This window comes from Anolis carolinensis, chromosome 2 (genome assembly GCF_035594765.1).
Source record: "Anolis carolinensis isolate JA03-04 chromosome 2, rAnoCar3.1.pri, whole genome shotgun sequence".
Lineage (NCBI taxonomy): Eukaryota > Metazoa > Chordata > Lepidosauria > Squamata > Dactyloidae > Anolis > Anolis carolinensis.
Genome location: NC_085842.1, coordinates 267,935,168 through 267,945,377, shown reverse-complemented (window position 1 = coordinate 267,945,377; position 10,210 = coordinate 267,935,168).

The window sequence follows — 10,210 nt, the reverse complement described above, 5'->3', positions numbered from 1 at the left end:
CGCTGGATTATATGGCAGTGTAGAGTCATATAATAATAATAATAATAATAATAATAATAATAATAATAATAATAATAATAATAATTCATAAGATATACTGTTGGCATCATAAACTGGACACAGGCGGAACTGGACAATTTGGACAGAAAAACAAGAAAACTCATGACCATTCATCATTCACTGCACCCTCGCAGTGATGTTGACCGGCTATATCTGCCTAGAAGATCAGGGGGCAGAGGACTCTTACAAGTAAAACAAGCAGTCAAAGAAGAAGAACATGCCCTGGCAGAATATGTAAAGCAAAGTGAAGCACCTGCTTTGATTGAAGTCAAAAATCAGAAACTCCTCAAAGCACAGCAGACAAAAAAAATCACTACAAGAAAACCACACTACAAACTAGAGCTGACAGCTGGCACAACAAAACATTGCATGGAAAGTTCCTTGACAAAATTGAAGGAAAAGCTGATAATGGAGAAAACCTGGCTCTAGCTCACGAATGGGACCCTGAAGAAGGAGACAGAAGGCCTGATCCTTGCAGCCCAGGAGCAAGCCATCAGAATTGCAATTAAGGCCAAGATCGAAAAATCAGCTGATGACCCAAAATGCAGACTGTGCAAGGAAACCGACAAAACCATTGATCATCTCCTCAGCTGCTGTAAGAAAATCGCACAGACAGACTACATACAGAGGCACAACTATGTGGCCCAAATGATTCATTGGAACTTATTCCTCAAGTACCACCTGCCAGCAGCAAAGAACTGGTGGGATCACAAACCTGCAAAAGTATTGGAAAATGAGCACGCAAAGATACTGTGGGACTTCCAAATCCAGACTGACAAAGTTCTGGAACACAACACAGCAGACATCACAGTTGTGGAAAAGAAAAAGGTTTGGATCATTGATGTCGCCATCCCAGGTGACAGTTGCATTGACGAAAAACAACAGGAAAAACTCAGCCGCTATCAGGACCTCAAGATCAAACTGCAAAGGCTCTGGCATAAACCAGTACAGGTGGTCCCGATGGTGATCGGCACACTGGGTGCCCTGCCAAAAGATCTCAGCCGACATTTGGAAACAATAGACATTGACAAAATTACGATCTGTCAACTGCAAAAGGCCACCTTACTGGGATCTACCTGCATCATCCGAAAATACTTCACACAGTCCTAGACACTTGGGAAGTGTTCGACTTGTGATTTTGTGATATGAAATCCAGCATATAGATCTCGTTTGCTGTGTCATACTATGTATAATAATAATAATAATAATAATAATAATAATAATAATAATAATAATAACAATAAGAAGAAGAAGAAGAGGAATTTTATTTCTTACTCATGGCTCCAGGTGGGTTACAAAATTATTAAAATACATAAACATAGCAAAAACACCAAAGTGTATGAGGCAGATTATATGGCAGAAGGCGATAACAACAACAACAACACTTTATTTATATTCCGCCCTATCTCCCCAAGGGGACTCAGGGCGGATCACAGTACACATACACGGCAAACATTCAATGCCAATTGGAGAAAGGACAGAACAGAATAAGACAAACCGAAGGAGGTATGTAGTCTTGAAGTCCAGGGTTTGTTTTTTTTGGGGGGGGGGGGGGGGGTTTGGTGCCTTGGAGGTTGATGTGCTCAGATTCAGTCACAAGTGGTGCAGTTGCTTCATTCTCTGTGACGAAAAGCCATCGGAACTTCCTCCTCCTTCCACCTTCCTTTGGGTCACCACATTTCTGGTCTTGTTATTTATGGTGTCAATGTCATAAAATACCTCCCCCCCCCCCCCCAATTTGTGGTACCTAATTTCTCTACTTACATCTTATAAACTGTTTTTGAACTGCTTAGGTAAACAGTGAGTTGGTCAAGCGCTCACTCCCTACCCGGCTTTGAACTGGCCACCTTTCAGTTGGTAGATCTTATTACTGCTGGTGATTTACCAGCTGTGCTACAGCCCAGCCCCCGATCTTTAGGTAACCTGGACCCAAACCATGTAGGGCTATAAAAGTCAAAACCATCACCTTGTATTTTGCTCAGATACTAATTGGCAGCCAGTGGAGTGACTTTAGGATAGGTGTAATATGCCCACTCCTAGATGTTCCTGTAACCCAGTGGTTCTCAACCCGTGGGTCCCCAGGTGTTTTGGCCTACAACTCCCAGAAATCCCAGCCAGTTTACCAGCTGTTAGGATTCCTGGGAGTTATGGGCCAAAACATCTGGGGACCCACAGGTTGAGAACCACTACTTAAACCAATCTGATTGCTGTATTTTGAACCAGTTGAACCAGTTCAAAATAGATAATGTGGATTATCTGTTCTGATTATCTGGATCATATCTGGCAGTATAGAAGGAACCCTCCCTACTGTCTGGAGCAGCAGAGAACAAGCTTGTCCCCTACTCAATATGACACCCATTCAAATAATTAAACGGGGTGCATCTACATTGTGGAATTAATGCAGTTTGACCCCACCTTAACTGTCATGGCTCAATGCTGTGGAATTCTGGAAGAAAGACTTTGCAAAACTACAACTCCCATGTTCCTATACTGTGGAGTCTTGGCAGTTAACATAGTGGGTATCCAATTATATCCAGTGTAGATGCACCCTTAGCCTCCCCAGAAAGGAAATAGCAGAGCCTAGGGGCAACCACTGCCCTATATCCCAGGGTCTGATCCCAGATTATCTGGCAGTGGAGACTCATATAATCCAATTCAAAGCAGATAAACTGGGATCAGATCCTCGAATATAAAGACAATGTAGAAGAGGCCTGGGAAGACCTTGAGGCCAAAGGAAAAAAATAGAAGTGAAAGAAGGCTTATTCCATTACTTCTTTCGCAATTCCATAGTTCATATTTGTACCATTCTCTATTGTCACTATTTGCAGCTATTTAATTATTTTAGCTTCCATTGGGTTGTTGTGAGTTTTCCAGGCTGTATGGCCATGTTCCAGAAGCATCCTCTCCTGACGTTTCACCCACATCTATGGCAGGCATCATTGGAGGTTGTGAGGTATATTGGAATCTAGCTTCCATTGTTTCCATCCTAGATACTCCTTGTAGGTACAGTAACTCAATTTTACTTTTTTTACCTCCTCCCTCTTGTCCTGCTACTTCTTGCATATCAAACAATGAAGGCAGATGATGAACTCACAGGCAAGGTTATGTCACTCTAATTAAGTTGCTCTGAGAAGTGTTTTGACTACAGGGTGGGGTATACATGCTTGAAATAAATAATATTCTGCCATTATTTTGCATGAGCCTATTGAGCATGACTTTGCTTGGATTCAATCCAGCTATGGTGCCTGGAGGCAGCATGGGACCTAGTCTGGACTTGTACTGTCATTCTTCGGCTGCAGGTGAACTGCTGGAGAGGCTTCCTTAGCTGTAGGATCTGTGGTGCTGCTCGGCATCCTTAGCATCAGGCCTGACATTACTATTCTTGGTCTGCAATTGTTGATCTTGCCTCTTTATGCTTCCACTTTACAGTTTCAGTAGGGAAAAGGACAGTTTTTCCTTGCCCCAAGGTCAAACTCTCTTGTTTCCTATTTACACTACCTGCAGTAACATGATGATCAATGTAGATTACTCCAAGAAATACTGGAATCCATGCATTTGCTATGCTGGTGTTATCGAAAACCCAGTCAATTGAGCCCAAATGGATGACCTGGAGAGGACTCCTGGCCATCACTCAAAAATTTAAAAGATAAACAAGACCATTATTCTCAGGTCCAGCCTCACACTTTTACACAGGCCATCTAATCCTGTACCTGAACCCAGATTACCTGCTTTGAATTGGATTATCTGAATCTACAGTGCCACCCATAGAACAGCTTTCACAACTATAGGTTGAAATGGGAAATATTATGGAATGTGATAGCCAGAGTCTTAAACAACTCCCCTGCAAAGTTGTTATTGCTTGAGTGTCTCAAAGAAACAAAAGACATTTTCAACTTGTAGTATTGGAAGTTTATTAATAATATTTTAATGTCATGTAATAATAGTAGAGGCAAAAGGCTTGACAGAAAGAATGTGGGGGATTTGCCTACCACTATTTGAGTTAAGCAGTAAGTCACATAGGAGAAACTGGGAAAGCAGGTATTTATCATTGCATGGAGCATTAATGGGGAAACGTCCTTATAAGGAAATGTTTTTGGAATAATACCTTTCAGTGGAAAGTCAAGGAATAAGGTAATGTATCCTTTGTTTGGCAGGACTTACAGGCTTTGCAAGATGACCATTCTGCACCTCCTCATTTGTGCCATTTTTTTCTCATAAATTCTTGTTTTCTAACCTTCCCAACCAGTGTCTGTTTTTGACTGGTGGAGTGGATAAAAGTTGGGATGCTTCCAAAAAGATATATTTTTTCTGATGCCATCACTTATATTGCTCTTATCCAGGAGGGGATTTGGACCAGTGGCAGAGGTTAATTGGATCTACCTAGAAAGAACTAGAGACTCAATAAAATGAGTTTAATGTACTGTTTTGAGTCAAGAGATATTGTTGTGTACTACTCTTCTGCTTCTGAGGAGGAGGTAAAACAGAAAGCTGAAGAGGTAAGATTTGGGGCCAAGTGTTGAGGAAAGAGAAGGTGAAGAAGACATACTACAAGTCCCTACATTTTTAGAACAGCGAAGGGCAAAAGAAGAAAGAAGAAGGTCAGCTAGAATCACAGTAAAAATGCTGAGCAATTATACCTCGCCCCAGGAACAGCTGTGCTGGGAGCCCAGGGCTATAAATGAGCAAAGCCAGTAGTTAGTGCTGGCTGCAACCAACCTACTTGGTGTGTTTGTGCATTGGCTTTGCAAAAGATTTCTTGCCACAGACTCTTGTTCCTGTATTCTGTAACCCTGTGTTGCCAAAGACTTGCTCCTGTCTGTTGTAAAGACTTGTGCCAAAGCCTCTTATTTCACGTCTGCTGAAAGACCTTGAATTGCTTTTGAACTTTACCTACTCTTTCCCTTACTGCTGTTTGCATTATTATTATTTTGCTGAAGTAAAGCTCTTTTCATTACCTTTGCTCATGTTGTAAGGCTGTGTCTGGAGCAAAACAGGACCAAGATCCTCAGGATATGAACATGTTTGTAAACACAGTGTTTGTCAGAAACTATAGTGAACTTTATGATAAAACTAAGCTTGCTGCAAGGCAAAAAAAACCCCTTAATTACTATGTGCCATTTAGATGTTTATAGTCCAAAATGTGAATCTAGAAAAACTATAAAAGGCAGAAGCTATTTTATACACCAGAGACCTTGGTGAGAGCTAAGGGATAAACTAACTGCTGTCAGATGCCATATTCACCTAAATAGAAGAACAAAGTATGTGGTTCAGTAGTGGGTTGAGAAACTTCACCCCTAGGGATAGTTTTTCCAGCAGTTTTACTCTTGTTAAGCAGATTTGCTCCTGCTTTCTCCTCGGGAATGATCAAAGTAGCTATGTGAGGCCACACACCACCGCTGCCAGATGTGTTGGCTTGCCACACACCTCGATGCCTGCATATGCACTGCAAATGTTTACAGGGAGGGTGCTTTTGATCCTCCTTTCTTGCCAATGTTTGCTTAGGGGCAGGGCTAGTCAGAAGCTGCATTAACAAGGTCTCCAAATAGTGATCCCTTTCGGTCTCAGGGAATTTAGACCTTACCTTTGTTATGCTTTCCAAAGCTTATGTGCGTGGGAGAGTGCCCTTATGGAAGAAGTTCGTACTTTGGAGAATTACTTTTTTGTTTGCTTGTTTGAGAACTGTCAGAATCCCCAGTCAATACAGTCCAATTGGTAGTCTAAAAGCAGTATTGTCCTCTTGGTAGATAGTTTGAAAACTGTATGTGATCACTTGTTTTTGCAGGTTGGATGTGTTTTCAGCTCATGGTGACCCCATGAATTTTGCAGTGCAAGGAATACTCAGAGGTAGGCCAAATGAGTTTGGGAACCTCTGTGCTACTTTAATTCTTTCATACTTTCTCCTCATCTCTACCAATATAACTGAACTGGTGCCTGTCACGGTTCCCATGTTGATAATATCTGAAAGCTAGACCCCAAAAGATCGGAGCCTCTAAGATCAAGATTCAGATGGATAACCTCTCAAAACACAGCTTGACTTTGGAAGTAGGAAACACTTCCTTCTAGAAAGCCTTGGTTGACTCTCCTTCTTCCCACCAAAGCACAAAAGGCAGAAGTTCTCAAAAGGAACATCCTCATCAGCTGAGCCATCAGGTTCAAGGAGGCCCCTTCTACTCTGCCATATAAAATCCAGATTATGTTTTGAACTGGATTATATGGCAGTATATACTCATATAATCCAGTTCAAAGCAGATAATGTGAATCAGAGGGAATAGAAGATCTCATCACCTAAGGGTAATTCCTCCATGATAGTGATCATGATCACCATTGTCCCTAATTAGCACCTATCTCCCTGTCCTGGAAGGGACAGACTCTGACACAGCAGACAGACTCAGGCTTTCTCCCAATGAAAACTTTAATAAAGTTCCCACCATACACACACCACTAATCACAAACTGTAAAATATGACAACAGTTAATGTACTTCGAACCTATAAGACAGTCGATCGTAATTTGTAACAATCAGAACAATGTATATTGTTTTGAGTGTCTGTAAATGGAGGGGATGTGTTGTCGACCGCGTTTTAGGGGATCGGGCCCTTAAGGAGAGACCCGACCCGGTCCTGAGGGAACGGACCTTGGCGAAGCCAAAAGGAGAATATGAGCCGCAATACAACCTGGAGCCGAAATGAAGAAGGTCCGCCAAAGATGAAGGAAAATCCGCCAAGGAGTCTTTATTGAGCAATTCAGCTGAAAAGGACACTAGTAGTGATCATTCAGTCTACTAGCGTATCATATGTTTCAAATAAAGCCATATTTATACAATGTTTCGGTCTGACAGCCCTTTGAATTTCCCGCCCCGCTCCCCCGCCCATCTGATCGCGGATAGGCTGGGAGGTTGAACGAGGCGGGCTTTCGTTTCCCGCCTCACTCTGCTGGCCCAATGGGGAGCCGCTTTTTGTCCCCACTCGGGCCAATCAGAGAGGAGGAGGCGGGAGCTATTGAAACAATGAAGTGACAGGACAGGAAATATCAGATTAATCCTTGCCCGGCCGATTTCTAAAGGAATTAATGGCACCCATCAAGGATGTCCAGGGTCCTGTCACATTCACAGATTTTAGATATGCCTTGGGGTGTCAGACGGGAAGTGGTGATGGGTGTTGATGAGCCAAAATTGACAGGCTCCACAGGGCGCTCAACGTGGGGCGTCCTGGAATTTCCTGAGATATGACAATGTTTGCCCTGGGGGCTGAATCACCTTTAGGACTATACCCCGAATTTGGTGACTCAGCCTTATATTGTCCATGCAATCTGAATTAGATTGGGTTTAAGCTGTAGCAGATTATCCTTTTGTTTTTGGGAAGGGAGGCCTGGGTCATAGGGGCTAGGGTTCATGTTGGGGTCAAAATATTTCCCATTTGATTTCATGATTTGCCAATTATGTGAAATAAAATGAAAAATAAAATAAAGTTGGAACATAAACCCAGCTGGGAAAAATACATATTTTCCGGGGATCCTAAAGAGTACAAACACATATAGGCAGATAGATAGATTTCGAGGAAATAAGGGAGAATCCATAAAGGTGGGTTACATTGCATAAAGGGGAATCATGAATGATATAAACAATTGAAAACATTTGATAAGAATGAAGTTCACAACATCTGGGGAACCCAATATGGAAATTCATAAAAGTGGAGTTTTAGCAGCATGATCTTACAATTCATGAAGTTGTTATCTCTTGCCTCAGAGTGCAGGGATAATCCACAGTAAACTCCAGTAAAAAAGTCTCAATCACCTTCTACTATAAATATATGGAATATAGAACATAAAGTCTTGGTTTTTGAACTATCTTTTACAAAGTCCTGGGCGGGGAGGGTGGTCACCTCGATCACAGATGTGAGATCCGAGATGCTCTCTTGGCATCCATCTTTGGCCATCAAAGCAATAAAGTGAACCCTGACTCTGCCCTCATTTCTGCTTGTCTTGGTTGGACTCCATCACTGGGGACGGACCCCTGGACTCTTGGACAGCACTGGTGTAACTAGCTTCTGGCATCTCTGTCCCAAGTGCATTTATAGGCAGGGCTGTAGCCAAGGGGGAGATTTAGGGGTTCACCCCTCCCCCCCGAAAATTTTCAGGTTAACCAAATCCCCATGAGTGTCCACTGAAGATTATCTGTCTTGACTGTCTACTGAAGTTTATCGATGGAGCATGATTTCTAAATTATTTTGTGTTATGCAACTCCTCTTCATGATTTGCTAAAAAAAGTTTCAAACCACCCCTGAATTTTTTTTTCTGGCTATGGCCCTGCTTATAGGCAAGCCATATCTTGTGCTCGTAGCAATACGAGGAGCAAAAACAAAACATGCATTGCATATGCCCCATAAAATTGAAGACAAATACAGAGAGACCTAATTTGTGCCAATCATAGCCCAAAGATCCAACCTGATGCCTTAATTTTATTCTCTTTTCATAGTTAACTCGCAGACCAGAACCATAGGCATAGACAATTTTCTGTTATGAAGAGAGGGCACAAAATCAGTTTCTGTTTAAACATATGTTACTGTTCAATTATGAATTGGAGTTGCGTACACATAAGTGCTTGTGTTCACTGGCAAAGCCAGTTCCCCAAGGCACTGCAGATGGCCTCAGTTCAGTGACTTGTCCCATATGGATTTTATTTTTCATGTACTGTATGTGCCAACAGCTATATGAATCTTCATGTACACCACTTTGTTCAGTAATTCCTGAACCTATTATTTCCTAGCCTTTAAGAGCCTATATATTCCAAGGACAGATTTTAAGGGAAGGTGAAATTATTTTTCAGTAACACATTTTGTTATTTTTCAATATGTAGGATACCTCACTGTGTATCCTCCAGGGATGATGCGAGGCTCCATTTCTGCTCCTTCTGTCTTAACTCCAATAAGTATTTTATTGCCATGGCTGTCATCGATACTGGTAGTAGTGTTTCCAAAATGCTCAGCAGCCTGTTTCTTCTAGTTTTATTGCCACAGGCACAGATCCACTGGTACTGGCATGTTCTGGAGCCAAATTAAACAAGGATGTTTGCTCTGCATTGTCCAGGTTGACACTGATGATTTTGCTTATGATTTTAATAAACAAACATTTGAGTGGTGGTGCCTACACTCACCAAACTTGGTTGCACACTAATACCCATGCAAAGTTGTTCTAAAACAGCTGTTCCCTTCTGAAAACAGAAGACAATCGATGTCATACATACACAAACATGTTAAGATTGTTCATCATCACTGATTTACAAATGTGCCTTGATAGGGTGCATCTGCACTGTAGAATTAATGCAGAGGTGGTCTGGGGCTGGTTTGAAGCAGCAATCCTCCAGACTTGCCTCATATTTTGTGGCCTTTGCGATGGGAAATGTAGCTATTTCATGTCTAGACAGTATATTTTATGTTTTCCATATAACAAGATGTTGCATCAGGTATATGATTATTTCTTCTATGTACTTTAAGGCATTTATCATTAAGATTTTGGATTAAAATTAAAAAGAGGATGCTCTCAGTGTATCATAGTATAGGAAGAAAGGTGATTCTGCTTTTTTAGTTGTTGAAATGAGTCTCCGTTTGGAGAGATAAAGCAAGGTATAAATAAATATAGGGAGCCCGCAGTGGTGCAGTGGATTAAATTGCTGAGCTGCTGAACTGCGGTTTGAATCCAGGGACTGGGGTGAGCTCCCTCTGTTAGCTCCACTTCTGCCATCCTAGCAGTTCAAAAACATGCAAATGTGAGTAGATCAATAGGTACCGCTTTGGCGGGAAGGTAACAGCCCTCCATGCAGTCATGCCGGCCACATGACCTTGGAGGCATCTACGGACAATGCTGGCTCTTTGGCTTACAAATGGAGATGAACACCACCCCTCAGAGTTGGATATAACTAGACTTAATGTCAGGGGGAAACCTTTATCTTTAAATAATAATAATAATAATAATAATAATAATAATAGTAATACATATATGCAATATGGATTTCCTTTATTTGCATAAGAGTAGAATTCCTGGAAATGCTGGTGACAGTTAAAGTACTTGATCATCAAGAACTGCTTAGCTTACAAGGGATAAGACTGTAGTGATTACCCAGCAGCATTACTGCTGTCTTGGAAATAAACTTATTT